The 6,000-nt window shown below is 54.7% G+C and overlaps 1 protein-coding gene across 1 annotated transcript in view; it reads left to right on the top strand.

The window, feature by feature from the left end:
• Nucleotides 1-365: 365 nt before the first annotated feature.
• Nucleotides 366-6,000, top strand: part of LOC117884257 (sodium/nucleoside cotransporter 1-like) — a 53,558-nt gene continuing 47,923 nt past the window's right edge. The window contains exon 1 of the mRNA XM_034784501.1: nucleotides 366-561. The gene's annotated coding sequence lies outside the window, so the exon portion shown is untranslated. The remainder of the gene's footprint in view (nucleotides 562-6,000) is intronic.

Below are 6,000 nucleotides of genomic sequence, written 5' to 3'. Positions count from 1 at the left end.
ACAGAAAACATCTGATAACAATTATCCCTTATCAATCACCCAGTTTTGTTTATTACATACTTCTGTACACTTTTTAGGTAGCTTGAAGGTGTCTTTTCCCTGGACACCTGGATTCCCACGGACCTGAAGATGCTAAGGATAATTAAATACAGCTCAGCTCCATAAAGATTTTTTTGAGAATTATTACTACGTGAATGAATTTAACATACAAAAAGGGAAAGGGGACTAAGAGGGTTAATATTTACTAACAATGGTGTTTCACAGGGCAAGGTGGAAGGGACAGGGCTACCCACTAAGATTCTTGGGTCTGAGCTTTATCTTCCTGTGTTTACTGTTAACCAAAGTCATTAGGAGCTTAGCTGGAGGAACGTTCAGGAAGGCGCAGACATGTATGGTACCTGATGACCTGGGAAGACGGAGTCCAATTCCTTGGACTTTTCTGTTAATTGATAACCTGCTCCCTTGCCAGCCTGTGGCACAAAGAAATGGGAAGATTTCTGTGAGCACAAGAGAGCCAGGGAATCGGTATTCAACCCCCACAAGAAGGACCAGGTGTCTGTGGTGAGTCACTTGCTAATGGGGTCTGCATGGGGCTGGAGCCAATGGTGAATGGGGACACCAGGACTGAGGGTCATGGGGCAGGGCTCCAGCTCTGCTAGAGGGACGGGGAGAAAAATGGGAGAGAGAAGGGAATGGGAAACATGAGGATTACAGCAGATGGCCAGGCTGAAGGGGCAATAGGAAAGGTCAGCACCAGGGCAGGGGACAGAGGATGTGGAGGCTCTGGGTTGGTGGTGGTGTTGTGAGGATAGGGCTTGGTTTGAATTTAGTGGACTCTTATGGGTTAGGTTGACAGTACAGAATGTGCCATTCTCTGGGTTCACCTACATTTGAAAGGAATTTTGGATGAACTTGAGGTTTTTCAGGACAAACAGGACTGATAAACTTCAGGAAGAACCCAAATTTTCTGAACTATCTGGTGTCTCATTCCGTATTGATGCCACCGCTTTGGAAGCTCATTCACTCAAATTCAGAAGGTGTCATTGAGCAGTGGGGTAGGCGAGGCTGCATCTTCTGTGCATGGTGGCATTGGGACGGCCTGCAGGAGAAAGTAAAGAGCTGAGGTCAGAGATCTGGCTCTATTCCTGTTTTTCCCCCTGTATGACCCTGGGACAGTCCCTTTGTCATGCTGTTCTATGCAGTGGGGATAAAGGCGCTTAGCAGCCTGTCAGGGGCTACACACATTGTGCCTGGCAGGACTCTGGGCAGCCCAGTGGACAGACTCACCAGCCATTAACTAATCCATAGGTGAAGTGTAAGTGAGTGCACATGTTCATTCGTCAGCAGGGTTGCTAGCTTTTGCCATTTCATAGATTCCAAGACCACAAGGGACCGTTGTAATCATCTGGTCCAGTGGTGTGCAAACTTTTCCAGTCAGCCCCCCCACCAGTAACAGAATCTGTCTGCGCTCCTCCTCCAATACTGCACAGCCAAGGCTTCCTCAGCGGCGGAGCTGGGGGCAGAACTGGGGATGGGGGAAGATCTGGGGCTAGAGGCAGAGCTGGGCTCAGGGCAGAGAGGGAATGAGGACAGAGCTGGGCTGGGGGCGGAGCAGGGGGTAGAGTGGAGCTGGAGGCGGACCTGGCCTGAAGGCAGAGTACGACTGGGTCTGAATAGGGTTGAGGGTTGGAGCTGGTCTGGGTACGGAACAAGGTTGGAAGTGTGGCGCTCCCTCCCTGCCCCCCTCTGGGGGCTGGCCTTGCTCCCACTGTGCACCTCCCCAAACATTCCTCCATGACACCCTAGCAGGGCACGCACACAGTTTGGGGACCACTGATCTAGTCTGATCTCCTGTGTAACACAAGCCAAAGAACTTCCTCAAAATAATTCCTAGACCAGGGGTCGGCAACCTATGGCACGCGTGCAAAAGATGGCACGTGAGCCGATTTTTTTCATGGCATGCTGCTGCCTGCCCGAGTCCCGAGGACACGCAGCCAGTGAGGGGCAGAGCCCGCGCTGCCCCAGAGAGGAGCCGCCTCAGCGGCCTGCCTGTGGGCTCCCGCATCCCCTCACCCGGCGAGGAGCCCTGCCTGGGGGCACGGAGGGGCCGCTCACCTGGGCCGCCTTGGTATAGCTGGCCATGGTGGTTTGGCGGTGCACCGGGGGAGTGGGTTCGCTGCCGGACACGGTCCCGACTCCCGACAGCAGTAAGAGGGGGTGGTGGAGGCGGGAGAGGCCAGCGGCGGCAGCAGCGCTGGCTGCTGAGCATCCCGGGGAGGAGGTGCCCGGCCACGACCATAGATCGGTACCCGCCGGGAGGAGCGGAGAGCCCCGCGGCCTGGCAGCACTGAGCGCACAGCAGACGTGGGCGAGCGGGAATCGGTGGTGGCCAGAGATCCCTGGGGCGAGGAGCTCACATACCACGGGGTCATGCGCTGTCCGGAGTAGCTCCTCCAGACACAGCCAGAGGGGACTCTCTCACCAGGGGGTGCTAGTTGCGCTCGTGCGGTGCGCCACGGGGCCCTGAGTGGGTGAGCTAGCTGGGGGCCGCAGGAGTGGGGGGAGCCCTCTGCGCTGACCCCCCTCACACACCCTAATCCTCTGCCCTGAGCCCTGACCCCCCTCACACACACCCAGCCCTCTGCCCTGACCCCCCCCCCCGCCCTGAGTCCCGCAGCCTCGCACGCCCCCAAGGCCCATGCCCTGAGCCCTGTGACCCCCTCACACACACCCAGCCCTCTGCTTGACTCCTTCAGCCCCTCCCCCCCACAACCCCAGAACTGACTCTGGTACCCCCACACATACCCAGCTCCCCCACCCTGACACCTGCACCCCCCTCACATGCCCCCAGCCCTCTGCTCTGACTCTTGAACCCCCCCACATATCCTGCACTCCCACACCCCATGCACCCCCCCACATCCTGACTCTTGCACCCCCCACATCCCTGCCCTGAGCACCAAACGGGAACTCCTGCACCCCTCGCACCAAATGGGAGCTGCCCAGGTAAGTGCCCCACACCCAAATCTCCTGCCCCAACCCTGAGCCCCCTCCCTCATTCTAGCTCCTGGCCAGACCCTTCACCCCCAGCCCCGTGCTCAGTGCACTCCCACCCTCAGCTCAGTGCAGAGAGAGGAAGAGAATGGGCCAGAACCAGGGAGAACGTAGGTACCCATTGTATGTGGGCAGGGCCGGGACCCCAGACCGATAGCGGGCTGAGCGGCTGGCAGGAGCCGGCGGATGGAACCCCTGAGCGGCAGTGGGTTGTGGGGTCCCGGCCACCGGCCCTGCAAAGCCCGCTGCTGGTCTGGGGTTCTGGCTGCCGGATCCTTGCCAGCCAGGGTCCCAGCCGCAGGCCCCACTCAGCCCGCTGCCAGCCTAGGTGAACAGAACCCCAGACCAGCAGCGGGCTGAGCGGGCCGGCAGCGTAAGATCAACATTTTAATTTAATTTTAAATTAAGCTTCTTAAACATTTTGAAAACCTTGTTTATTTTACAATACAACACTAGTTTAGTTATATAATATATAGACTTATAGAGAGAGACCGTCTGAAAAACATTAAAATGTATTACCAGCACGCGAAACCTTAAATCAGAGTGAATAAATGAAGACTTGGCACACCACTTCTGAAAGGTTGCTGACCCCTATCCTAGACAGAGCTTTTAGAAAAAGTCCAGTCTTGATTTAAAAATTGCCAGTGATGGAGAATGCACAATGACCCTTAGTAAGTTGATTCAGTGGTTAATTACCCTCATTGTTAAAAATGTACATCTTATTTACAGTCTGAATTTATCTATCTTCAACTTCAAGGATCGTTTTAGATCTTTAATTTCTAGACTGAAGAGCCCATCAGTAAATATTTGTTCCCCATGTAGGTACTTATAGCCTGTAATCAGGGCCGGCTCTGGCTTTTTTGCCGCCCCAGGCAAAAAAGCCTCCTGCCGCCCCCCGGCGGGGAGCGCGGCACGGGAGGGCGGCGAGCCCGGCCGGGGCCCCGCTCTCCCCGGCTGGCCGGAGCGCCGGGGGGAGGGCGGAGCGCCTGGCTGGGGCCCCGCTCTCCCCAGCCAGCCGGAGCACCAGGGGGAGGGCGGAGCGCCCGGCCGGGGCCCCGCTCTCCCCGGCCGGCCGGAGCGCCGGGGGAGGGCAGCGAGCCCAATCACGGCCCCGCTCTCGGGCCTGAGCGCCGCCGCCTCCCTCGAGGTGCCGCCCCAAACACATGCTTGGTAGGCTGGTGCCTGGAGCCAGCCCTGCCTGTAATCTAGTCACCTCTTAACCTTCTCTTTGTTAAACTAAATAGATTGGGCTCTTTTAGTCTATAACTATAGGACAGGCTTTCTAATCTGTTAATCATTCTTGTGGTTCTTTTCTGAACTCTCCATTTTATCAACATCCTTCTTGAACTGTGGGCACCAAAACTGGACACAGGATTCCAGCAGTGGTTACCCGAGTGCCAAAGAGAGAGAGAAAATAAACTCTCTGCTCCTACTAGAGATTCCCCTGTTTATGCATCCCAGGAGCACATTAGCTGTTTTGGCCACAGCGTCATTCTCTGAGCACATGTTCAGCTGATTATCCACCAGAAGTCCAAATCTTTTTCAGTCATTGCTTCCCAGGATAAAGTTCCTCATCCTGTAAGTGTTGCCTGTATTCTTTGTTCCCGGATGTATACACTTACATGTAACTGTATTAAAACGCGTATTGTTTGCTTGTGCCCAATTTACCAAGTGATCCAGATTGTTCTGTATCATTGACCTGTCCTCTTTATTATTTACCACTCCCCCAATTTGTGATAATTTTGTTTTCTTCCAAGTCATTGATAAAAATGTTACATAGCGTAGGGCTAGGAACTGATCCCTGCAGGACTTCACTGGAAACACATGTGCTCAATGATGATTCCCCATTTAAATTACATTTTGAGACTACCAGTTAGCCAGTTTTTTATCCATTCTATGTGTGCCATGTTAATTTTATATTGTCCTAGTTTTTTAATCAGAATACCGTGCAGTCAAATGCCTGGCAGAAGTCTATTACATCCACACTATTAGCCTTAGCAACCAAACTTGTAATATCAAGAAAAAAGATATCAGTAGTTTGACACTCTATCTTCCATAAACCCATGTTGATTTGCAATAACTACGTTACCCTCCTTTACATCATTATTAACTGAGTCCCGTACCAGCCGCTCCATTATCTTGCTGGGGATCAATGTTCAGCTGACATGGCAGGGAGATGCACTAGTCATTCTGCTCCCCCTCCCTCCTGTGAGCCATGGGTCAATGTGCTTCATGCTGCCCCCCTCTCCTCTTCCTCGCTGCAGCACCCAGGATGGGGAGGAGCTGCCCCTGTGGTCTGCCAGGGGGAGAAGAGGACCCTGCTGCAAGAGCCCCCTTCCTGGATCTTGTGGTGTGGGATGAAGATCCCTGGGAGATTCAGGGGGGCACAATGGATGGCTGTGTAGGGGCAGGTATGGGGCAGGGATGGGGTGACAATGGATGGCTGAGGGGAAGGGTGGTGTAGGACATGGAGGTGCGGGATGGGGCTGGGGTGACATGGATGGGTGAGTAGGGAGGGGCAGGGCTGGGACTGACAATGGATGGCAGGGCCGCGGCTGCGTTCGACACAGTATACATTGTTTACAAGGCTGGGCTGGGGAAGTTGGAGGCTCAGCCAGAGCCCATGCAGCAGGGTCAGATCCCTCTATCTGTATGTTGGGGCTGTTGGTGCGCTGCAGCTGCTCCTCATGCACTGGGCTGGGGGGGGGGAGGCACATGGGGAGGTCAGTATTCTAAAGCAGACCAAGCCCATGTTATAACCTTGTAGAAAAATCTCACTATTTGGGGACCAGTTCTAGGATTGTTGGGCCTGACTGTAGACATCTGAGCTTTTGGGGTTGGCTGCACTGTGTGAGTGCTGTGGAGGGGGAGGCACCTGCCCCCAGCCCATTGTGTGGGCCCTGGTCACCGTTGAGCCCCTGGCTAACAACGCCAATGTCAGAGCCCTAG

The sequence above is a fragment of the Trachemys scripta genome, chromosome 10 (assembly GCF_013100865.1).
Source record: "Trachemys scripta elegans isolate TJP31775 chromosome 10, CAS_Tse_1.0, whole genome shotgun sequence".
NCBI lineage: Eukaryota > Metazoa > Chordata > Testudines > Emydidae > Trachemys > Trachemys scripta.
Note: the sequence above shows the minus strand (reverse complement) of the source record. Positions and strands in the feature narration are given on the sequence as shown.